This window comes from Chiloscyllium punctatum, chromosome 44 (assembly GCF_047496795.1).
Source record: "Chiloscyllium punctatum isolate Juve2018m chromosome 44, sChiPun1.3, whole genome shotgun sequence".
Taxonomy (NCBI): Eukaryota; Metazoa; Chordata; class Chondrichthyes; order Orectolobiformes; family Hemiscylliidae; genus Chiloscyllium; species Chiloscyllium punctatum.
In genome coordinates this window covers 42,981,835-43,008,155 of record NC_092782.1, presented here as the reverse complement: position 1 = coordinate 43,008,155, position 26,321 = coordinate 42,981,835, and the positions used below count along the sequence as shown (strand labels likewise).

The following is a 26,321-nucleotide window of genomic DNA, read 5'->3' as shown; positions in this document are numbered from 1 at the left end:
AATAGAGTCATCGAGATGTACAGCATGGAAACAGACCCTTCGGTCCAACCCGTCCATGCCGACCAGATATCCCAACCCAGTCTAGTCCCACCTGCCAGCACCCGGCCCATATCCCTCCAAACCCTTCCTATTCATATACCCATCCAGATGCCTTTTAATGTTGCGATTGTACTAGTCTCATTCCATACACGTACCACCCTCTGCATGAAAAAGTTGCCCCCTAGGTCTCTTTTATATCTTTCCCCTCTCAGCCTAAACCTATGCCCTCTAGTTCTGGACTCCCCCAACCCACGGAAAAGACTTTGTCCATTTATCCTTTCATGATTTTATAAACCTCTATAAGGTCACCCCTCAGCCTCCGACACTCCAGGGAAAACAGCCCCAGCCTGTTCAGCCTCTCCCTATAGGTCAAATCCTCCAACCCTGGCAACATCCTTGTAAAGGGCAGAAAAATGGCAGATGGAGTTTAATCCAGGCAAATGTGAGATGCTGCATTTCAGAAAGCTAAGGGCAGGTGGAAATTAAACAGTGAATGACAGAACCTTTAGGAGTATTAATATGCAGAGGGACCTGGGTGTACAGGTCTGCGTATCATTGAAGGTGGCAGTGTACGTAGATAAGGTAGTAAGAAAGGCTTATAACCCCTGCATGCCTTCATTGGAAGGAGCAAGTGAGAACTGCAGATGCTGGAGATCAGAGTCCAAAGGTATGGCGCTGGAAAAGCACAGGTCAGGCAGTATCCGAGGAGCAGGAGAGTCGATGTTTCAAACATAAATCCTTAATCAGGAATTAGGGTGTGTCCAAGAGGGCTGAGAGATAAATGGGAGGGGGATGGGGATGGGGGGAGGTACCTGAGAGTGTGATATGTCAATGAAGGTTGGGGGGTGATGGTGATAGGTTGGAGTGGAGGGTGGGGCAGATAGATGGGAAGGAGGATGGACAGGTAGGACAGTTCAGGAGAGTGGTGCAGAGTTGGAGGGTGGGATCTGGGATAAGGGGGGGGGATAGGAGATGAGGAATCTGGTGATGTTGACATTGATCCCGTGTGGTTGGAGGCTCCCAACGTGGAAGATGAGGTGTTCTTCCTCCAGGTGTTGGGTGGCTAGGATTTGGTGGGTGGAGGCCCAGGACCTGCAGGTCCTTGGCGGAATGGGAGAGGGAATTGAAGTGGTTGGCCACAAGGCATTGAGGTTGTTTAGTGCGTGTGTCCCGGAGATGTTTCCTGGAACGTCCTGTCTGACTGGTGGAAGAATACCTCATCTCCTGCCTTGGGACCCTCCTACCACACAGAACCAATGTGGACTTCACCAGTTTCCTCATCTCCCCTTCCCCCACCTTATCCTAGATCCAACGTTCCAACTCAGCACTGCCCTCTTGACCTGTCCTACCTGTCCATCTTCCATCCCACCTATCTGCTCCACCCTCCTCTCTGACCTATCACCAGCAACCCCACCCCACCTTTGTCCATCTATCGCATTGCCAGTTACCTTCCCCCAGCCCCCACCCCCTCCTATTTATCTCTCAGCCCCCTTGAGTCCCTCCACAACATTCCTGATGAAGAGTTTATGCTCGAATCTTCGACTCTTCTGCTCCTCAGATGCTACCTGACCAGCTGTGCTTTTCCAGCACCATACTTTTTGTCTCTTCATTGGAAGGGGCATTGAATATAAAAATAGAGAAGTTAAGTTGCAACTTTATGGAAATTTACTTAGGCCACACTTGGAATATTGCATACAGTTCTGGTCACCACACAAACAAAAGGATGTCGATGCTTTGGAGATGGTACAGAAAAGGTTTACCAAGATGTTGCCTGGTATGGGGGACTTTAGCGATGAAGAAAAGTTGGATCGACTGGATTTGTTTTCACTCGAACACAGGCGGTTGAGGGGTGACCTGATAAAAGTCTATAAGGTTGTTAACGACGTGGATAGAGTGGAAGGTATGAAGCTTTTTCCCAGGGTGAAGGGGTCAGTTACTGGATGACACAGGTTCAAGGTGCAGGGGGGGAGGGAAGTTTAAAAGAGATGTGTGAGGCAGGTTTTTCACACCAAGGGTAGTGAGTGCATGGCTTACATTGCCAGAGGAGGTGGTGGAAGCAGACACAATAGCTGTATTCAAGAAACACCTGGATGGATCCATGAACGGGAAGGGAATAGAGGGATACGGATCCTGTTAGTGAGGGCAGTTTTAGTACGGAAGGGCAAAATGTGCCGGCACAGGCTTGAAGGGCCAAAGGACCTGTTCCTGTGCTGTATTGTTCTTTGTTCAAATATTTTGGGTGTCCTTCCCTGAAGGCCAGCATCTGTAATGCTAGACTATTTACTTCCCTGTTTTGCTAAGAACTGTAACTGAAGAAGCTGACCATTGTACGTAAGATGGCACCCTGAGTGGTGACTTGTACACTTTTCACTGTTCTCATTTGAGTACATGTGACAACAAAGCCTATTCTAATAAGACCATGTGACCATAAGAAATAGGCACAGGAGTAGGCTATTTGGTCCCTCAAGTGTGCTCCACCATTCTTTAGGACTGTGGCTGATCTGATATTCCTCACATCCACTTCCCTGTCCTTCCCCCTGTAACCCTTATATCCCTGACTGATCAAGAATCTATCTACCCCCGTCTTAAATAAACACAAGGACTCTGCCCTCACAGCTTCCTGTGGCTCGGAGTTCCCAAAGGCTCTCAGTCCTCTAACAGAAGTAACTCCTCATCTCAGGCTTAAATTGTGTCCTTTTTATTGAATGAACAAGTTGAATCTTTGTCAGAGTCTGGTTATTGACTCCACTTTATACTTACAGATTTCAAATTTTCTGTACTCCAGTTCCCAAAACCTGGCAATAGTGTTCCCTTGGCCTGTTGCTGCCTTCCTTTGGCCCCATTCACCTCGCTGCTGTGTCTGAAAGCCCCCTCTTCTGACCCTTCCAATTGTAAGAGAGTGATTCCCTGCTGCACTGCCCGAGTGCATATTGAAGTCACTCATGAGCCAATGATTGAGTGTCCCCGCCCTCTGAGTGGTTTGCCCTTTTAAACGCCCATTGAGTTTCCCACAGTGGCTTCCCTGTGTTTCCACCTTCAGGCCCTTGTGCCCCAGCGTGCAGCCCATTCACCTCCAGTACAAACTCAATATTTCCCTCGACAGGTCTCAGATATCCTAACCCGATCTCGTCCCATTTGCCAGCACTTCGCCCAGATCCCTCTGAACCCTTCCTATTCACAGACCCGTCCAGATGCCTTTTAAATGCTGTAATTGTACCAGCCTCCATCCCTTGCAGCACTGCACGAAGTAGACGTTTGTGTCATTGTGCCATTGCAACATTCTAAGCAAGATATCTTGATGCAATCTTTCCTGTCAGAAGGATGTTGTGAAACTTGAATGGGTTCAGAAAAAATTTACAAGGATGTTGTCAGGGTTGGAGGGTTTGCACTAAAGGAAGAGGTTGAATAGGTTGGGGCTGTATTCCCTGGAGCGTCGGAGGCTGAGGGGTGACCTAATGGGGGTTTATAAAATTATGAGGAGCATGAATAAGATAAATAGACAAGGTCTTTTCCCTGGGGTGGGGTGGGGTGGGGTCCAGAACTAGAGGGCATAGGTTTACAGTGAGAGAGGAAAGATATAAAAGGTACCTATGGGGAAACATTTTCTCACAGAGGGTGGTGTTTATATGCAATGAGCTGCCAGAGGAAGTGGTGGTGGCTGGTACAAATACAGCATTTAAAAGGCATCTGGATGGGTATATGAATAGGAAGGGTTTAGAGGGATATGGGCCGGGTGCTGGCAAATGGGATTAGATTAGGTTAGGATATCTGGTTAGTGTGGACAAGTAGGACTGAAGGGTCTGTCTCTGTGCTGTACATTTCTCGGCCTTCCTCTGGCAGCTCATTCCATACATGCACCACCTTCTGCATGAAGCAGTTGCCCCAGTTAGGTCGCTTTTAAAATGTCCCCCTCACCCGAAACCTATGCCCTCTCGTTCTGGACTCCCTCATCCCAGAGAAAAGACCTTGCCTATTTACCGTATCCGTGCCCCTCATGATTTTTATAAATCTTTATAAGGATACCCTTGAGCTTCCGACGCTCCAGGGAAAACAGCCCCAGCCTGTTCAGCTTCTCCCTGTAGCTCACATCCTCCAATCCTTGTAAATCTTTTCTGAACCCTTTCAAGTTTCACAACATCTTTCCGATAGGAAGGAGACCAGAAATGAACACATGGACTGGATGAAAGGGTCTGTTTCCGTGCAGTACTTCTCTGTGACTTTATGTTCTCTATGAGTTCTTAAACAATCTTTAATTGGATTCATCAGCAAATCAAGTCAGCATTGGCCTCCCCTGACCTTCGATGAACTTTGCCAATGCTGGCGACAATGTTGGAACTCCCATTTGCAGGCAAGCACCAGGGTTTTAATCACGAGCTCCCATTCCAACCTTACCCAGAGCAGAACCTCCAATCCCAACTCACAAAGTTCATATGCCAGATGGGCAGACCTTTGCGCTGTTTGCTCACACATCTCTCTGCACAGGAGTGAACAAAGTTGTAAAGCAGCTTTTGAGAAACCCAGCCAAAAGCAATAACAATGTGATTTTGATCACTTTGCAAAAATAAAGAGAGTCTTCCTTGCCAACACCTTAAAGTTGTCATAAATTATTCTCTGTCGGTAATTCAAGGAACACAGCTTATTTCTACCTGTCTGTCAAAGGTGGGGCTTCTTATATCAACTTACACATCTATTAATTTCTGTTCCAAATATTGCCACATTTAGTTGTGTTCCTAACCTGCTTAAACACATTATGACACACCTTTGAAGCAGGTATGCTTGAACCTCGGTGTCCTTACTTAGTGGGAACTACCAATGGGTTACAAGAGCTCAGTTACCTCAATCCCATTGAATTGGTTGCCTGTCTATCAAATTGAATTAAATTGATAAATTGACAGACATGATACAAAGGGACTGTCTTTTCTACTTGGGGTATCATAACATTAGAGCTAAAATGATTAGATTAGATTACTTACAGTGTGGAAACAGGCCCTTCGGCCCAACAAGTCCACACCGCCCCGCCGAAGCGTAACCCACCCATACCCCTACATCTACATCTACATCTACCCCTTACCTAACACTACGGGCAATTTAGCATGGCCAATTCACCTGACCTGCACATCTTTTGGACTGTGGGAGGAAACCGGAGCACCCGGAGGAAACCCACACAGACACGGGGAGAATGTGCAAACTCCACAGTCAGTCGCCTGAGGTAGGAATTGAACCCAGGTCTCTGGCGCTGTGAGGCAGCAGTGCTAACCACTGTGCCACTGTGCCGCCCAATTAGAAATGAAAGCAACAAGAACTCAAAGGGTGGTGTAAACTGAACCTCTTGACCCAAAAGGCTGTGGATTAGAACGAGATTGAGATAGAGAGCTTCTTGTCGGGTCAGAATATCAAGGGAGATGGAGATGGAGCTATGGTCCTATTGGATATTGTTGATCGACTAAATTGTCTGCTCCCAATTATATGAGGAAAAACATGGTGTAAAATGGAGAGGGCCTCAAGAGAGAAGTCAAGTGAAGTTCAAAAAGCAGAGGTAGCCACTAAAAACACAGAACAGAGCTATCACTGTCAAGGAAGCTGAAGTCTAGTCTATCAACTGTCAACTATTACTTGGTGATGGCACCTTCTTCTGGCACAGAAGGGTTCTTAAATTCAAGCACCGCCCCGCCCCCCCCCCCCCCCCCCCCCCCCCCGCCTCAGGACTTGAGTACATTTATTTGGCTAAAACTTCAAAAAGTGTGAAGCAAAAAAAACCAACTAAACAGAGCTAAGATACAGATAAAAGAATGGCAGAAGTGATTTAAGGGGTTGACTGGCCTCCTCTTGTCTCTTAGCTTGGAGTTGCTCTGACTCACCTACTACTGGATTGACCCTGATTAATCTCAAAATCTTAACAATGTGTTGCTGGAAAAGCGCAGCAGGTCAGGCAGCATCAAAGGAGCAGGAGAATCAGGAATGAGCCTGAAGGTCTTATGCCCGAAACGTCGATTCTCCTGCTCCTTTGATGTTGCCTGACCTGCTGCACTTTTCCAGCAACACATTTTTCAGCTCTGATCTCCAGCATCTGCAGTCCTCACCTTCTCCTAATCTCAAAAGCTAGCTCACACAAAACATCTAATGCTCCTCAGTGCTCCCATGGGTTATTATTTGTCGTGATCCTCCTGTCCCCCCCCACTCCACCATCACCTCCCACCTCGGAAGAAGAGATCATGAGTCAGGCCCAATATCCATTCCCCTGTGGGAGTGCAGGGAAAGGGAAGAGCTTGGCAGCTCCTCTAGATCGCTTCCAGACGCGGCATGTCTTTCCCAATTTGGAGAGGAGGGGCAGGATATAGAATGGGAGACAGCCGTGTCTCACCACCTTCTTAGTAGCTCTCAGAAATGCAGCACAGGTTCTAACCAGCACGGATAAGATGGAGCCCTGAAATGGAGTGGGGAGCTGGCCTTGGGCGTTCCCATTATGGATTTCACTGGGAAAGTGGTGAGAAGATGAGGGAGGCTCTGGTCCCCATGCTTGCAGCCTGATTAAGCACACCACGGGGGAGAACAGTTAATGTCAGCCATGACTGTCGTCGCTCCCCCCCCCCCCCCCCCCATCAATGTCATTCTCTCAAGAACTGTCATCCCCTTCCTAAAGTGTGGTGCCTGGAATTGGGTATAATGCACCAACTGATTGGGGCAGAGCAGTGTCCTTTGGCTGAAACTAGGTAATTGTGTGAGAAACATTGGCACCAGATATCTTTGAGAAAAAAACCTAACTGCCAAGCAACAGCTTGTGGATTAGTTGAAGGTTATCACAGAGCTGAGAGGAGGGGCTCTTGTGGTGCAGTGATAGTGTCCTTACCTTTGGTTCAAATCCCACCTGCTTCCAGAGGTGTGTAATAACATATCTGAACAGGTTGATGAGACAAGATCAGAAGAGAGCGTAGTATGGGCTCAGAGCTCCAAAAAGCTTACCAGCAGGTGATATTGCTCTCTTTCTCTAACACTCTCACTCTCTGTGAGTGACAACTTTCAACATTTTCCAAATGGAAATATTAACTCAAGCCACTATCTAAGTGCATTTAACGAGTTAGTCAAGTGTTGAGAGCAGCATGCTCCAACTGGTAAATGATTTAAAGGTGCAATTTCCTGTACAGACAGAGATAGTTCAACTATCACCACAACAGTTGGAATTGCTGGAAATACGAAACAGAACAGATATGCCAAATAATGAGTAATGGAGGTCATTAAAATAGTTTGGCCATAAAAGAGATGAGGCAGTTAAAGAGAAAGGACATTGGAATTGAATTGGAGATGAGAGAGAGAGAGAGAGAGAGAGAGAGAGAGAGAGAGAGAGAGAGAGATGAAAACCTAAGTGAACGAGGAGTACCAAGGTAAAGAATACCAGCTGAAAGGGCACTGCAAAAATGGCTATTCTGGGTGTATATGAGTTGGGTTTGTTGCTTCCTGGCAAAGGTTTTGCATTTTAAGGAGACAGACTAGCCATCCCTATCCTGAATTGGAAAGAGTAAAGGCAAATTAATTTTAACCAGTGAGTATAGGCACAAGGAGTATTATCTCATTTGAAGCTCAGAGAGATTATTCTCTCAGAAGATACTAAAAAAACTTCAGAAATTAGAACCCATGTTGTAGACCAGAGGACAGTGACTATAAGACAGGGACCAGAAATGGCTGACAACTGTGAGCAGATCCATAAAACTAACCTTTGTTTTCCCATTGAGAAGGAAGGTGTGGATGGGAGAGGGTGCGGGGGGGGGGGAATTGTTGGGGGGGTGGAGGGGTCGAGAGCTGCAGACTGGGGTTGGGGGGAGGGCTACACACCTGGGAGTTGAGGGAGGAGCTGCAGACTGAGGTGGGGAATGAGTTGCTAGGAGGTAGCCGATATCTGGGGAGGGTGAGCTGCACACCTTGGGTTGGTGGGCTGGAAGTGGTTACAATTCTGGGGGTCAGTGGTTGTGTGGAACGTGTGAAAACTAAATTTGCAGCATGTCAAAGAAATGTTTCTGATGTTCTGCAAGTTGAATTATTTTCTTCTAACATATAACTGCAAAGTTAATGTTATACTTAGTTTTTTGAGATTAAAACATTGATATTTCGAATAAACAGAGCTAGCACTTTTGGAGCAATGACTAAACTTCGATTAGTTTGAAACTAGTTATGGAAAAGATAAGCCTTGTATGAAAATTAAAGTTGCAAATTGGGGCAAAGGCAATTTTGACAGTATTACACTGAGGTTTCAAAAGTTGATTGGGGTGAGATTAGATTACTTACAGTGTGGAAACAGGCCCTTTGGCCCAACAAGTCCACACCAAAGCGCAACCCACCCATACCCCTTACCTACTCTATGGGCAATTTAGGATGGCCAATTCGCCTGACCTGCACATCTTTGGACTGTGGGAGGAAACCGGAGCAAACCCAAGGGGAGAACGTGCAAACTCCACACAGACAGTCGCCTGAGCTGGGAATTGAACCCAGGTCCCTGGCGCTGTGAGGCAGCAGTGCTAACCACTGTGACACCGTGCCACCTGCTGTGAGGGAGACTGTTCACAGGGAAAGAGATGTTTGGCAAGTGGGAGGCTTTCAAAAGTGAAATAATGAGAGTTCAGAGACAGTGTGTTCCTGTTAGTGTGAAGGGTAAGGCTGGCTGGAGTAGAGAACACGAGATGGCGAGAGGTAGTGAGGCTCCAGACAAGGAAAAGAGGCGGCAAAGGTCAGGTACTGGCAGTTGGGATCAAGTGAATCCCTTGCGGAGTATACGAGCATCAGCAGTACCCTTAAGAGGGAAGTCAGGAGGGCAAAAAGGAGACGAGATAGATAAGATTAAGATAAGATTAAGGAGAATCCAAAGAGATTCGACAAGTGAATTAAGGGCAAAGGAGCGTCTAGGGAAAGAATAGGACCCCTTAAAAATCAATGAAGCTACCTATGTGTGGAACCAGAGGAAATAGGTGAGGTACGAAATAAATATTTTGAGTCAGCATCTAATGTGGAGAAAGACATTGATGCTAAGGAACTTAATAAATAAATAAATAGTGATATCTCAAATAATGTTCATATAACTGTAGAGGATATGCTGAAGGTGTTAATATGTACAAACCTAGAACATAGACTAGTACAGTACAGGCCCTTCCACCCACGATGTTGTGCCGAGCTTTTATCTTAACCTAAGATCAGCATCACCTACACACCCCTCAATTTACTGCCGTCCCTGTGCTTGTCCAGCAGTTGTTTAAATGCCCCTCATGTCTCTGACTCTACTCCCACTGCCGACAGTGCATTCCACACACCCACCACTCTCTTTGCAAAATACCTACCTCTGACATCTCCCCTATACCTTCCTCCAATCACCTTAAAATTATGACCCCTCATGACAGCTATTTCTGCCCTAGGGAGAAGTCTCTGATGATCTACTCTATCTATGTCTCTCATTACCTTGTACACCTCGATCAAGTCAGTTCTCTTCAGTGTGAAAAGCCCTACCTCACTCAACCCCTCTTCATAAGACATGCCCTCCAATCCAGGGAGCGTCCTGGTAAATCTCCTCTGTGCCCTCTTTAAAGCCTTCCTATAATGAGACAACCAGAACTGGACACAATATTCCAAATGTGGTCTAATCAGGATTTTATAGAACTCCAGCAAAACCTCACAGCTCTTAAACTCAATCCCCCTGTTAATGAAAGCTAAAATACCTTCTTAACAACCCTATCAACTTGGGTGGCAATGTTGAGGGATTTATGTACATGGACACCAAGATCCCGCTGTTCCTGCACAATGCCAAGCTTCCTGTCTTTAACCCTGTATTCAGCATTTAAACTCAACATTCCAAAATAAATCACTTCACGTTTATTCAAATTCAACTCCATCTGCCACTTCTCAGCCCAGTTCTGCATCTTGTCAATGTCCTGCTGTCGCCTGCAATAGCCCTCCCCACTATCTACAACACCACTGACCTTTGTGTGATCAGCAAACTGACTAACCCACCCTTCCACTTCTTCATCCAAGTCATTTATAAAAATTAAAAAGAGCAGAGGCTCAAGAACAGATCCCTGTGGGACACCACTGTCACCGACCTCCAGGTGGCGTACTTTCCATCCATTACCACTCGCTGTCTTCTTTCGGCCAGCCAATTCTGTATCCAGACAGCCCAATGTCCCTGTATCGCATACCTCCTAACTTTCTGAATGAGCCTACCATGGGGAACCTTATCAAATGCCTGACTGAGATCCATATACACCACACCCACTGCTCAATCTTTGTCAACTTGTCTCATCACATCCTCAAAGAATTCAGTAAGGTCTGTGAGGCGTGATCTGTCCCTCGCCAAGCCATGCTGACTATCTTTAATCAAACTGTTTTTCCAAATAGTCATAAATCCTATCTCTCAGAATCCTTCCCAGTACCTTGTTTACAACAGACTTAAGGCTGGCAGGTCTGTAATTCCCAGGGATTTCCCTATTCCCTTTTTTGAACAAAGGAACAACATTCACTTCCCTCCAATCAGCTGATACTACTCCCATGGAGAGTGAGGATGCAAAGATCATCGCCAGAGGTGCAGCAATCTCATTCCTTGCTTCCCGTAGTAACCTTGGATATATTTGGTCCGGCCATGGGGACTTATCTATCTTGAAGCTTCCCAGAATTTCCAGCACATCCACTTCCTTAATATCAATCTGTTCAAGCCTATTAATCTGGTCCACCGAGATCTCACTATCAACAAGGTCCCTCTCTCTAGTGAATACTTGAAGCAAAAAACTCATTTAGGACTTCCCCTACCTCTTCAGACTCCAAGCACAAGTTCCTTCCACTATCCCTGATCGCCCCTACCCTCTCTTTGATCATTCTCTTATTCCTCACATACGTGTAGAACATTTTTGGGTTTTCCTTAATCCTTCTTGCCAAGGCTTTTTCGTGTCCCCTCCTAGCTCTCCTCAGTCCATCTTTGAGTTCTTTTCTCGCTACCCTGTAATCCTCTAAAGCTGTGCCAGATCTTTGCTTCCTCAACCTTAAGGAGAAAGTGAGGACTGCAGATGCTGGAGATCAGAGCTGAAAATGTGTTGCTGGAAAAGGGCTGATGCCCGAAACGTCAATTCTCCTGTTCCTTGGATGCTGCCTGACCTGCTGCGCTTTTCCAGCAACACATTTTCAGCTTCCTCAACCTTAAGTAAGCTTCCTTCTGACGAAAAGCTCCTCTGCTCTTGTCATCCAAGTCTCCTTCACCTTACTATTCCTTGCCTGTCTCAGTGGGTCAAAGTTATCCAACACTTGTAACAAGTGGCCCTTAAACAGGCTCCACATTTCTGATGTGCATTTCCCATAGAATAATTGTTCCCAATTTATACTTCACAGCTCCTGTTTAAGAGCAGTATGATTTCCCCTCCCCCAGTTAAATACCTTCCCATATTGTCTGCTCCTATCCCTCTCCATGGCTATGGTAAAGGTGAGGTAACTGTGGTCTCGTCACTGAAATGCTCTCCCACCGAGAGATGTGACACCTGGCCTTGCTCATTGCCTAGCACCAAATCCAATATGGCCTCCCGCCTAGTCAGCCTATATACATATTGAGTCAGGAATCCCTCCTGGACACACTTGATAAAATTGGCTCCATCTAGACCATCTGCACTGAGATTCCAATCAATATTGGGGAAGTTGAAATCACCCATAACAACAACTCTGTTACATCTGCCCCTGTCCAATATGTTCTTCCATCTCTCTGCTGCTATTGGAGGGTCTACAGAAAACACCCAATAAAGTGACTGATCCTTGCCTGTTACTTACTTCCACCCATACTGACCCCCCAGTAGACAAACTCTCCTCAACAACCTTCTTTTCTGCAGCTGTGATGCACTCTCTAATTAACAATGCTACTCCCCCTCCTCTTTTAGCCCCTCCCTGTTCTTTTTAACAGATCTAAACCCTGGAACATCCAGCAACCATTCCTGCCCCTGTGAAATCCATGTCTCCATTATGGCCACAACATCGTAGTTCCAAGTACTGATCCATGCTCTAAATTCATCACTCTTATTCCTGACACTCCTTCCATTGAAACAGACACACATCAGCCGATCCCTTTGCCTTATCAACTGTGTATCCTTCCTGACAGACTCTCTGCATTCTATTTCTGCCTGTTCACCAACTACCCTCTCCTCTGATCTGTAGCTCTGTTTCCCATCCCCCTGCCAAAGTAGTTTAAACCTTTCTGAAGTATTCCAGCAAATCTCCTGCCCACGACATTAGTGCTCCTGCAGTTTAAGTGCACCCATCCTTCATGCAAAGGCCCCACCTTCTCTAGAAGGTACCCAATCATCGACGTATCTGAAGCCCTCCCTCCTACACCAGCCCTGTGACCATGTGTTTAGCTGCGCTCACTTCCTGTTCTTCTCCTCACTAGCATGTGGCACCAGTAGTAGTCCTGAGATTATTACTTTGCCTGTCCTGCTTTTTAGCTTCCAACCTAACTCCCTGAAATCATTTTTTTAGATCCTCATCCCCTTTCCTAGCTATGTCATTGGTGTGCACCATGGCTTCTAGCTGCTCACCCTCCCCCTTCAGAATCTTGTAGACTCGATCAGTGACAATCCTGACTCTGGCACCTGGGAGGCAACATACCTTCCGGGAGAACCGTTCACGATGACAGAACCTTCTGTCCATTCCTCTAACTATTGAGTCTCCTCCCACTAGCGCTTTTCCATTCTCCCCCCTTCCCTTCTGAGCCACAGAGCCAGGCTCATGTCAGACCCTATAGCTTTCCCCAGTTGGTCACTCCGCTCCCTCCCCATCCCCCAAAAGTATCCAAGACTGCATACTTATTACTGTGGGGAATGGCCACAGGGGATCCCTGCACTGTCTGCCTGCTCCCTTCCCATCCCCTGACTGTAAGCCATCTGCCTTTTTCCTCTACCTGAAGTGAGACTACCTCCCTGTAACTCCTCTCAATTACCGCCTCTGCCTCCCGAATCATCTGAAGTTCATCCAGTTCCAGCTCCAGTTTCCGTTCCCTACCACGGTTTCCAAGGAGCTGGAGTTGGGTGCACTTCCCACAGATGAAGTCAGTTGGGCCACTAATGGTGAGGAGAAAGTGAGGACTGCAGGTGCTGGAGATCAGAGCTGAAAATGTGTTGCTGGAAAAGCGCAGCAGGTCAGGCAGCATCCGAGGAACAGGAGAATCCTGAAGAAGGGCTGATGCCCGAAACGTCGATTCTCCTGTTCCTTGGATGCTGCCTGACCTGCTGCGCTTTTCCAGCAACACATTTTCACCACTAATGGTGACCCTTACCTCCCACATTCTACAGGAGACGCATTCACCTGCCTGACTGTCCATTCCCACTGTTCTCAATTCCCAAAGAGACTATTGAAAAAAACTAGTAATCTTACCGAATTGGTGCAATGGAACTTTGTTTTTGTTAGAGAAGGAGGATGGGGCGGGGCGACACATCCTAAGTAGTGTTTCAGGTAAAGCAACCGCCCAAATATATTACCGTACTTACTCAGCAGTCCCATGTCTGCACCTACACAGTATGCAGTCAGCCTATTCACCAGGTAGTTTATTAACGGATTAATTTACCTTCCCAGCAGCCCCTTGGTCCTCACTCTCACTACTCCTACTCCTGCTCCTGCTGCAAAACCCTGCCCCAAAAAAGGTAGATAAATCCCTGGGACCTGATCAAGTGTATCCCAGGATATTGTGTGAAGCTAAGAAAGAAATTTCACGGCCCCTGGCGGAGATGTGTATCATCTAGAGCCACGGGTGAGATGGTAGAAGACTGGAGGTTGACTAATGTGCCTTTATTCAAAAAAGGCTGCAAGGTAAAGCCAGGGAACTATAGACTGGTGTGCCTGACATCAGCGGTGGGTAAGTTGTGAGAGGGGATTCTGAGAGACAGGATTTACATATATTTGGAGAGACAAAGGCAGATTAGGCATTACCAACATGGCTTGGTGTGTGGGACATTGTATCTCACAAACTTGATTGAGTTTTTTGAGGAAGTAACCAAAATCTCATTGATGCCTCCTCTTGTCCATGATCCTCAAATGGGGCATTTTCCACTGACCCATGCCATACGGTAATCTGGTCTGCTTTTATTTTTAATTATTCTTAGTTTTGTTCCTTTTTGGGATGAGCGCATTGCGAGCAAAGCCAGCATTTATTGCCCATCTCGCAGAGGGTGGTACGTGTATGGAATGAGCTGCCAGAGGATGTGGTGGAGGCTGGTACAATTGCAACATTTAAGAGGCATTTGGATGGGTATATGAATAGGAAGGGTTTGGAGGGATATGGGCCGGGTGCTGGCAGGTGGGACTAGATTGGGTTGGGATATCTGGTCAGCATGGACGGGTTGGACTGAAGGGTCTGTTTCCATGCTGTACATCTCTATGACTCTATGACTCTAAGTCTGGCAGCATCTTGGGAGAGAAATCCGAGTTAATGTTTCAGATCGAGTGACCCTTCATCAGCAGTCTTTAATTGTTTTGTTTTGCAAATTATTTCAGCTACAAATGCACGTGTATAAAACACAAGAGGCGCAGTGACCTATCTAACACCGTATTTCAGTTTTCACAATAGCTTTACCAGGCTGAACGTGTCCTCAGAAAACAAACACTGGTTTTAGCTTCACATAACCATGCTTCACATAAAGTTGTGATTTTTAGGAATACGCCTCTGTCTTTCAGTGAGAACACCTTATAATTCATGAAACATTTACTCATACCAATCGGATAGAAAGGAAAGCTATGCAGATTCTCAAGCAAATGGAACTATCACTTTGTGCAAAGAAAGATCACACAAGCAGCAGTGGGAGAAGTGATCACATTTTTGTCAAACGTTCTGTTTTCTTTGGATATTTTCATTCGATCTTTAGCATTCCTGTATGAGCATGCAGAAGCAATCATGAGTTCCACATTTTAGCTGAAAGACATTACATTCAATATTGGACTTCTTCATTACACTGAGGCAGTATACCTTAAATGCTCGTGTTAAGGACAATGGCTGGAATATCTGAGGGAAGACAGCTAGAAACTGCAATAGCTAAAACACATGGAAGTTTGACTCATGACAATTAATTAACAGACAACCCAAAGCAGCCACCATTACATAACTTTCAAAATCACAAGCATCCAACAACAAAATTGAACAATTTGCATTTATCTAGCACCTTTAACATGATGATTTATCCACAAGTGTTTCATAGGAATTATTATCAAACCGAACTTGAGGCCGGACCTTATAAACAGATGTAAGGACAGGATTAGTCAAAGAGGTATGTTTTAAGGAGCATCTTGAAGGGGAGGGAGGGTGAGAAATGCTTTGGAGTGTAATTTCAGTTGTTTACAGCCTTGAAGCATATGTAGGGCAAACAAAGCTGGGGATGTGAACTAGATTAGCGATACACAAAAGTTAGTTAATTTGCTAATTCCCCTTTTTCTCTTTATTTCAGTATTGCACAGTCCTTGGCCATTCAGCACTGACCTGGTCCTGGGGTTCTACCAGGGTCGTAGTCCTTGTGTCGGTGAGCCATTGTCCAAGCGGGAACACTCTCCTTCCCATGGTGAGTCATCTTTTCTGGCAGTGTTCTTGGTGCAGGTGTACCGCTATCCTTCAGTCCTGGGTGCCGCTTGGCCATGGAATAAGCAGGTGCTCTGTTCGTTGTGACATCATGATCCCAGAAACCTGGAGAAAGGGCCAATGAGAAATGTCAGGAGCTTTGAGACCGCGTTGCATGATCTTGAAACTTCAGTCTCATCGTGCAGCAATAGCTGGTGGTTTTGCATCCCTCTAGCCCAGAGAAACTGAATATGCAAGCAGTGACATTCCAATTGCCATCTGATCTTCCAGGGTCCAACCCTCCTACACTGGGTTTGGTTGGTTGCAAAGAACAACTGATCTTAACAATAGAACAGCCTGCTATAGTGGAATTGTCATTGACTTTGGTCATGTGATATGTTGATTCTGTTACAATGACATTCCTAACGCTGGTCGGAATTTATACCGTTAAGAGTTGAAGAAATTCCCAGTGCTGCTGGGAAGAGGAAGGACAACTGAGATCATTTAACAGGAACAACCTGTTCACACAGCTGTATTAGGAATTTATAGAATAGAATCATAGAAGCCCTACAGTGTGGAAAACAGGCCCTTCGGCCCAACAAGTCCACATCGACCCTCTGAAGAGTAACCCACCCAGACCCATCCCCCTACCCTATTATTTTATATTTCCCCTGACTAATGCACCTAACCTACATATCCCTGAACACTATGGGCAATACAGCATGATCAATCCACCCTAACCTGCACATCTTTGAACTGTCAGAGGAAACCTGTGCAGACATGGGGAGAATATGCAAACTCCAGACAGACAGTCGCCCGAGGCTGGAACTGAACTCAGTTCCCTGGCGCTGTGAGGCAGCAGTGCTAACCACTGAGTCACTGTGCCACTCCAAACTTGTACAATTGGACATGTTGTTCCCATGTCATTTGTGGTTGTTGCTATACCTGTTTTTCTTCCATTTCCATTTTTAAGCTGTTGCTGGCTTCTGGGTTGATTTATAGTTTGCATAGATGCTGAGTTCAACCTTCATTGTCAACCACCTGAAATTTCTATTGTAAGGATGAGCTTGTGATAGTGATAACTGGTTGTTCATTTCCACTAGATACAATCGAGATGACAACATCATGACTCAGATACCAAGTTGTCACTTGGTCTGAATCTTTGAGAGAATTGAAGGTTTGTATCCTGACTGAACCTTGTTATGACCCCAATCCATAAGTACCAACTCTCTGATATGATCCTGGATGAGATGACCACATTACGATATGATCTAGCTGGGGAACAGTAGCCATTATCTTTAAAGGAGACAAAAGGTGCACTCCTGGGAATGCGCTAAAAGAATAAGCTTACAAGATTTCACCATCCTGAATAAAAAGCGAGACTCTATTATACAAGTTAGAACAGTGAAAAGATCTATAATAAATGTAGACCTTACAGTGAACACCCAGGTTTACATGTAGTTAACTGTACTGTGATCAAACATCCCACAGTGCACAGCAGTTTGCAAATGTGATCAGACAGATCCCATGGAATTTATATTGGTTTCCCTCAGGACACCAACTCATTAAACTTCACAAGGATCATAATTCTTCAGTTTTTGTTGATTTAACCTTGAAGTTCCCTGTCAAGAGGCAATCCATCTGGTCCACCCCACCCCTGATTTTCTTAGACCTACCCTCCCCATGATTCTGAAATGGCACCGCCGTATGTATTCAGAGACACAACGCCAGCTTCTCACTGCCAGCTAGCTTCAGCAAACTCCTGAGGCTTCCCCAAGTTTTAAGCTTGCTCGGTTGCATCAAGAAAGTTGTGATTATGGCTTTTCAGCACACCAGTCTCACAGCAGTACTGAAGGATTAAGGCTCACAAACTTCTTCTGAGGTCTTTGGGCATCCCCCAGCACAAAGCAAATGACTTCCCACATTCTCAGCTCTGCATGACTTTTTGTGAATCTCAGCTCCGACCTTTAGATGCTCCACCACTCAATATAATAATGGCTGATCATCCAACTGCTCTGGGCTCCTCAAGAAGGGCTCATGCCCGAAACGTCAATTCTCCTGTTCCTTGGATGCTGCCTGACCTGCTGTGCTTTTCCAGCACCACACTCACGACTCTGATCTCCAGCATCTGCAGTCCTCACTTTCTCCTCAATCCAACTTTCTCCCCAGTACTTCTAATCACTGCCATCCTGAAATATAGTCTGATTGTGTCTGTCTCTTCCTCTCACTATCTGCATTGCTACAATTACCTTTTGCTGAATCAGAACCATCCTGAATGTCCTGTTACAAGCATTCCAATAGATTCCACTTCAGAACAATGCTGTCACCTAACTATTCTTGCAACTCTATACCTCTGAAAGTTACAATTCTGCCATTTTCACAGAACATTGCTTTACAGCACAACAAAAAAAATGCTTCCATAAAGAGGGATTCATCACACTTTCCAATAACGCTGGCAATAGTTGGATAATCTTGTTGAACTGAGATTTAGGCTTTCTGCTATTTTATTTTGATTTTATTTCTCATGTCTATTACAGCTTCCAATTCAGTACAACTTCCACTTTCTTTTTGCAATTGGAAGCTTAGTTTTGGTATGGGTGGTTTTGTATTCGACTACTTTCCATTCCTTCAGAAGGTATGTTTCTCCACTCAAGGACTGACTTGAATACTGACACGGTCAGAGGTCAGAAAGCTGAAGTACTGTGGACATTATAACTTGTAATTCCAATTTGTGTTTTCCAAAGTTGGTCATTTAAGTGCTACCTGGACAGAGACCTACAGAACTGACTCCAACTGTCCACATCAAGGGTATTGGTAAACATCCACTGAAACAATGTTCAACCCTCCACTTGTCATGAATAATTCAAAGGCTAAGCCACAGATCTCTTTTCCTAACCAGCTGGAATCGGTTTTTGATTATGAATTCTCTCGTTTTTAAGTAATACCTAATAAGCTTGTTCCTTGTTATCTCAAGAAAGCCTGTTTAAATCGGCTCATTTAAATACATAAATTCATTTGGATTAAGGAGACGGGGTTCCACATGGGAGAACAAAATTAACCATGTTGTGAGGGGACAGGTGATCAAAGAAGGGGAGCCAGGGCATTTTGTCTAAGCATTTGTTTCTGGTTTCTCCAGCCATATCCACACATGGACTCGGAAGTGGTTAGCACTGCTGCCGCACAGCGCAAGGACCCAGGTTCGATTCCAGCCTCAGGCGACTGTATGCATGGAGTTTGTTAATTCTCCCCATGTCTGTATGGGTTTCCTTGGGGTGCTCTGGTTTCCTCACAATCCAGGTTAGGTGAATTGACCATGCTAAATTGCCAGAGTGTTCAGGGATGTGTGGATTGGGTGCATTCGTTAGGAGTTAATGAGTAAATGGGGGAATGGGTCGGGCGGGATAGTCTTTGGAGGATTGGTATGGATTTGCTGGGCCGAAGGGCCTGTTTCCACACTGTAGGGATTCTATGGATTCCAGAACACGGAGTTTGGAGGAGTTACTGAGAACCTAGAGGGCCATTTCATCCCTCTTTATCCAGAAGCTTAGTGATTTGGGGTTGGCCTTCTGGAACTGCAACAAATAGTGGAACATCGCCCACCATCGGGGCATACCAAGACATCTGTGCTGGATTTGTATAATTTCTTTACCAGCATCAGTATTTCAGTTTGACTGTCAATAGCCAACTGGAGATGATGTATGACGTTGAATTTACCAATTGTTTATGAAGCAATTGAACTCTTCATTCATTAACAGAGGGTCATAGTTGCTCAGAAATTTTGCGTTTACCATAATGATTAAATTATGTGAACTAAATTAAACTAGATATTTGACAGTCTCGCCGATGGTCATTGAAGTCAGCTGCTCGAAGTCGTATTTATCAGAATAATTGTCAAAAGTGTGAAGAAAATAGGTTTCTGTGAGGAGATATCTTTGTGTTCTAATATAAGCAAAATGCTACAGATGCTGGAAATCTGAAACCAACACAGAAAATGCTGGAAAATCTTAGCGGGTCTGACAGCGTCTGTGAAGAGAAATCAGAGTTAATGTTTCGGGTCCAATGACCCATCTCCAGAATTGATTGTGGCTAGGAATAGATTGATATAAATGTTAGAGAAAGGGTGAGGGAAGGGGGAAGGAGTAAATGAGAGCTGGAGATGGAGCCCAGAGAGAGAGAACAACTGTTGGACGGACAAAGGAATGGGTAAAGGTCAGCCTGGGACAATGAAAAGCTGCTGATGGGGACCATTAGTGGCTGATATAGGTTTGTTTGTGTGCTCATGTGCTGGCAAGGCCTGGTACTTGGGTTTTGGAGTTAGGACATGGGAGAAGGTACTCAGACCCTAAAAGCATTGAACTCGATGTTGAATCCAGAAGGCTGCAGGATTCCCAAGCAGAAAACACGGTGTTGTTCTTCCAGCTTACTCTGGGCTTCGCTGGAGTACTCTTAGCAAGCAAGAGACAGATATTGGACAGGAAATGCAATGGTGTGTTGAAATGGCAGGCAATTGAAAACTCAGCATGATTTTTGCAGGCAGAACACGGGTGGCCTGCAAAGCCGACACTCAGTCTGCATTTGGACTCTCGTTTGGAGGAGACCACATTGTGAGCAGCGAATACTGTAGACGAGAGAGAATGAAGTGCAGGTAAATCACTGCTTCATTTGATAGGTGTGTCTTGGGTTTCAGTCATTGAGTCATTGAAATGTTAGAGAAATATTTTAATTTTCAAGTCTGTAATCACTCTTCTTCAGAATTGAAAGATATTGGAGAATGTCTACTTTTTATACTTTGGACAGAGGCAAGGAAACGGTGAAGGGATTTTTCCACTTGGGCACTTCACAGCCTCGAGGTCACAATACTGAACCCCAGAACTTCAGAAACGAATTGCATTACATTCCATTTGTCTTACCTTCTCCACACATCACCACACCCACCCAATGACCATCTCTCATGTGTGTCTTGTTTACTGTGCTCTTAGTAATAAAGAGCTGAAAATGTGTTGCTGGAAAAAGCGCAGCAGGTCAGGCAGCATCCAAGGAACAGGAGTATCGACGTTTCGGGCATAAGCCCTTCTTCAGGAATGAGGAAGGGCTTATGCCCGAATCATCGATTCTCCTGTTCCTTGGATGCTGCCTGACCTGCTGCGCTTTTCCAGCAACACATTTTCAGCTCTGATCTCCAGCATCTGCAGTCCTCACTTTCTCCTCCTTAGTAATAAAGACCCATTCTGTCTCTTTCACACCTTAATGTCCATCCACTTTACATCTCTTTCTCCACCATTAATAACCCCTTTGTCTTTTGCACTGGACTCTCCACCTCTGTCAAAAGTATATCTTTATAAATATTCTGAATGTATATCCTTCAGTTCCGAAGAAGTTATATCAGACTTGAAACATTAACTCTGTGTCACTATCCACAGATGTCGCCAGACCAGCTACGTTTCTCCAGCAGTTTCTGTGTTCGCTTCATCTGTGCTCTGGGAAGTCTGTGTCACCAGGGGCTCTCTCCGGAGGCACATTGATACAGCTTTGCATTTCTCACCAAACAAGCTGCTATCTCTCTTGGAGAAACAGTATCTCTTTTGGCCCCTGAACAAATTCCCCAGGCCATGTCTCTTTGTTTCCAGATCTTCGCTCAGTTTGAATGTTACTCTGTGAATTATCAGATTCTCGTTGGTCAGATTGGTTAAACATTCAAGGGTGGCATGTGATGTATCTGGTGGAACAGGAACCCACATGGAATACACAGACACATTGGAATCATGTTTACTCCTTGGGACTCTCAGGTCTTTGTGCAGCTGCCTGAATAATTCTAGCCCATGGAGTGAGGTCTGAGGAGAGAACTCCCCTTCTCTGATTCTATACAGAGCCTGGAGGGGGTAGGAAGTGGAGTGTCTGAATATGAATACAGCAGAGGAGTTTCTGTACATCATACAATCATTGTGAAATGACCTTCTGATTGGGCAGAAGAAAGTCATTTGTCACGGTCTGAGCTTTTGTCCCAGTCACAATAACCTCGCAGTAACACACACATTACTGACCTGTTTGTCCTCTCAACATGTATTTGGGACCTGGACTGTTGTACATAGCTGCAACCGCCAATCTCGGCCTGTGAGGCCTCCATGTTCCAACCCAAGGGTCAGCTGGCATGCTAGGCGAATGGATCTATCTAACTGCATGAATTTGAAAACAGGGCACAGGGATTAGCATTGAGCTCACACTCGGAAATAATTATGAAAATGTTTAGTGATGCTTTCCAATTCGGGCATTAATCCGAGCCCCTTACGGGTACCCTCAGATGTGCAGTCTGAGTCCCTTTCTCGCTGCTACAATGCCGTGACCTCCTCAGCCCTCCAGCATTTTGTCCCGCCCTGCCCTGCCCCCTTTATCTGCAGCTCCCCTTACACCCAGCCCCAGTCCTGAAGAAGGGTTACAGCTGAAACGCTGACTTCTCCACATCCTGATGCTGCCTGTGTTCTTCCAGCCTCCTGCCTGTCTACCTTATGAGTATTCCCAGCTCCACTCTGGGATCTGAGGTGCATGTGCTGACAAATGCTCTGAGGAAGGGTCACCGGTTAACCCTGCTTTCTCTCCACAGGTGCTGCCAGCCCTGTTGAGTTTCTCTAGCAATTTCTGCCTCCGTTTCAGATCTCCAGCATCCACAGCTCTTTGTTTTATTGAAAGGTTTTCATCATCTAACCCTGTTGGGAAGGTGAGGAAATAAGGCTCAGGACTGAGCCTTGGTCAGCACTTGAGCGAACAGCCATACGGTCTGTCCTAGCTCAGCACAAGCGTTCACTGGAAATAATAGGAGGATGGATATGAGGTGCATTAATATGTGCAGCGGTGGGTTCCCCCGTTTGGAGAGAACCCTGGGTCCAGATAGGATGAAATCTGATACTATCCTCAACCCCAACTCAGCCCCTTGCACAGGAGGACAGAGTGGCTTATTGCCTGGCCCTCTCTACAAGTAACAACATCAAGTAATACTCAGGAGTGTGAGCAATCCGAGAATGCGGAAGTGTGACAGGACGGTGGAAGAGCCGGAGCATCCTTTGTGGTAGAGCTCCTTCACCATCTCCACTTACACAGGGAGCTCGCACTCCACTGGAAGAGGGGGTGGGATGCTTATTACCCGGAAACGGGTTCCGCCTCTGTCCTGGGAAGGTGCCCACTGAGAGGCAGCGGTTTCTATACCCACATTTTGTCCTGGTCAAAGATGTGAACTCCCGCGTCTCTTGCCTCCGGCTCTCAGAGATCAATGGTGGTCGCCCCGGGGGTGGGGGGAGAAATGGCTATTGTCAGCACCGTCTCCCAGCAACCCCTGTGTAAAGGATTGATGACCAAACCTGATCAATTTCTTAGCTAACAATGAAAAAGGTATGGTTTCGGCTCGGCTCCCGGGGGAATTGCGAGGAGCTTCAGTTCCCCCCCACCCACCATGTACTCAATGTCCTTGCTCTGGCTGAAATCGCCCTGATGATTCCAACATCAGAAACTGCTGGAAAAGCTCCGCAGGTCTGGCAGCATCTGTGGAGAGAAATCACAGATCACCTTTGGGGTCCGGTCACCCTTCCTCAGAACTGGTTGTAGCTGGGAAAGGGTTGGTATATGTGTTCAAGATAAGGTAGGGAGAAGAATTTACCCATAAGTGGAGATGGAGCCCAGAGAGAGAGAGCAGCAGTTGGGCGGACTGTCAGAGCAAGTACACGGTGCCTTCAAATTGTCACTAAGCTGCCAGGAACATCCATGGGAGTCAGCACCAAACGGCATCTCTGGGCACAACCCATGGCCAGTAACCACGTGCGGCTCCCCCCCCCCCCCCCCCCCCCCCACCGTCCATGGGCATGGACATCCAACATTATCAACCCCTTGATCGTCTGGGCACCTCTCTGATTGCAGGACGCTTAGGAAGCACAGAGCTGCATTGCTTGGAACACCAGCATTTAGCAATGAAAGGCTGCTGGTGGGAGACAGAGGGGGCTGGTGGAGGGTTGTGTATCAGACTGGAGGCCTGTGCCACAGGGATCGGGACTGCGGCCATTTGTGTTTGTCACTTCTACAAATGATTTGGATGAGAATATAGGACAAACGGTTAGCAAGTTTGTGGGTTACATCAGAATGGGGGGCATAATATTGCAAAGAGATCACATGATTAATTGGGTCAATGGGCTGAGGAGTGGCAAATGGAGTTCAATTTGGATGAATGTAAGGTATTGCATTTTGGTAAAACAAACAAGAGCAGGACATATACAACTAATGGTAGGTCTCTGGGTGTGTTGTAAATCAGAGAGGCCTAGGGGTTCAGGTACATAATTCTTTGAAATTTGTTTCATGTATAGTCAGGGTGGTTAAAAAGGCATTTAGCATGCGTGCCCTCCTTGCTCAGACTTCTCAGTACAGGAGTTGGGACATTGTGTTAAGGATGTACAGGATGTTGGTGAGGCCATTTTTGGAGTATTGTATGGTTGCCCCGCTACAGGAAGGATATGATTGAATTGGAGAGGGTTCAGAGAAGATTTACCAGGAAGTTGCCTGGAATGGAGAGATGGAGTTCTAAAAATAGGCTGGGACTATTATTACTAGACCATAGGAGGTTGAGGGGAGACCTTACCGAGGTTTATAAAATCATGAGGTGCAGAGATAAGGTGAATAGCAAAGGCCATTTCCATAAGGTAGGGGAGTTCAAAACTAGGGGGCATATCTTTAAGATGAGAGGAGAAAGTTTTAGAAAGGACGTGAGGGTCAATTATTTTAAACAGAAATTGGTTAGTGTGTAGAATGAGCTTCAAGAGGAAGTGCAGGCAGTGTTGCAGCATTTAAAAGACATTTGGATAAGAATATGAATAAGATTTTTGATTTGATTTATTTTTGTCACATGTACCTAACTATAGTGAAAAGTTGTGTTTTGTGAGTGGTACAGGCAGATCATGATAAACAAGGACATACAGATCATAAGGTGCTTCGACAGAGCAAGGCATACCAGGTTATGGTTGCAGAAGGACATGCATAAAACCAAGGTCAGCATTAGGTTTGAAATAAAAGAGGTCCATTCCACAGTGTAATAACAGCAGGGAAGAAATTGTTTGTGTGTGTGTGTTGACGGAAGAGATTGGAAGACAGCATTACTGGGCCAGGAGGGGTCATTCATAGCAGCCTTCCTGCAGCAATGTGAAATGTGGATGCAGTCCATGGATGGGAAGTTCCCCTCTGTACTAGCCTAGGCTGTACACACAACTTTCTGCAGTTTCTTACAGTCCTGGGCAGAGCAGTTGCTGGACCAGGCCATTATGCACCCAGGTAGAATGCTTTCTATAGTGCATCTCTAAAAGTTGCTGAGGGTCCTTTTGGACAGGCTGAATTTCTTGAGCTGCCTGAGGCAAAAGCAGCATTGCTGTGCCATCTTGACCATCGCATCTCATCGGAGGTCCAGGCCAGATCGCTGATGATCATCGCTCCTAGGAACTTGACGCTCTTGACCATCTCCAGCTCAGCTCCGTTGATGTAGATAGGGACATGCTTCCAGAAGTCAATGATCAGAACGTTTTTTTTACCAACATTGAGAGAGAGATGGTTACCATTGCACCCATGATACCAAGCACTTTATATCCTTCCTGTGTTCTGACTCATCATTGTTTGATATCGGGCCTCCAACAGTGGGGTCGTCAACAAACTTGCAGATGGCAGTCGTATGAGATTTGGCTGCAAAATCACATGTATACAGGGAGAACAGTAGGGGGCTGAGGACACATCCTTGTGGGCTGTTAGTGTTGAGGAGTATTGTGGAGGTGGTTCTGTTGCCTATTTTCACTGATTGCGATCTGTGGGTCAGGAGGCTGAGGATCCAGTTGCAGAGGGTAGAGCAGAGACCGAGGTTTCAGAGTTTAGAGATTAGTCTGGTAGGGATTATGGTGTTGAGTGCAGGGCTGTAGTCAACGATTAGGAGCCTGACATAGGTGTCCTTGTTATCCAAATGTTCCAAGGATAAGTGTAGGGATAGGGTGATGGCATCTACTGTGGACCTGTTACGCCAGTGGGCAAACTGCAGAGGATTGAGCCAGGCTGGGAGGCTGCAGTTGGCTGTGACCAACCTCTCGAAGCACTTCATAATTATGAAGGTCACAGCCACTGGGCGGTAGTCATTGAGGCACGTTGCATGTGTTTTCTTTGGTACTGGGATGAAGGTGGTCTTCTTAACGTAGGTGAGAACTTCAGGTCTTAGCAAGGACAGGTCAGAAATGTCAGCGAATACTCCCGCCAGGTGGTCCGCGCAGGGTCTGAGTGCACGGCCAGGGACTCCATCTGGGCCTTCACTTTCCTCAGGTTCACTGTCAAGGTCAACCTGACATAGCAGCGGAGACTGAAGGAACAGGTGCATCATGGGCTGACTGGGCAGGAGACACCATTTCACTGACCTTCTGTGCGAACCCAGCATAAAATGCCTTGAGTACATCAGGGAGGGATGTATTTTTGACCGCTAATCTGTTTGGCTTCCTTTTGTAGCCCATCATGTCATGTAGGCTTTGACACAGGTGGTGGGTGTCCGTGTGGTTAGTTTGGGTCTCTAACTTAATCCGGTATTGCCTCATGGCATCACTAATGGCCTTGCAGAGGTCGGATCTGGATCTCCTGTATAAGTCCAGGTCGTCCAACCTGAATGCATCAGGCCTAATCTTCAGTAGGCAATGAATTTCAGTTTCCGATTGGGGAACACATGGATTGATTTCTTTGGCATGGT

The 26,321-nt window shown here is 46.0% G+C and overlaps 1 protein-coding gene across 2 annotated transcripts in view; it reads left to right on the top strand.

The window, feature by feature from the left end:
• Positions 1-26,321, top strand: part of tymp (thymidine phosphorylase) — a 91,047-nt gene that overhangs the window by 664 nt on the left and 64,062 nt on the right. For both annotated transcript variants that reach the window (XM_072562771.1, XM_072562775.1), the window contains exon 2: positions 15,477-15,587. The gene's annotated coding sequence lies outside the window, so the exon portion shown is untranslated. The remainder of the gene's footprint in view (positions 1-15,476; positions 15,588-26,321) is intronic.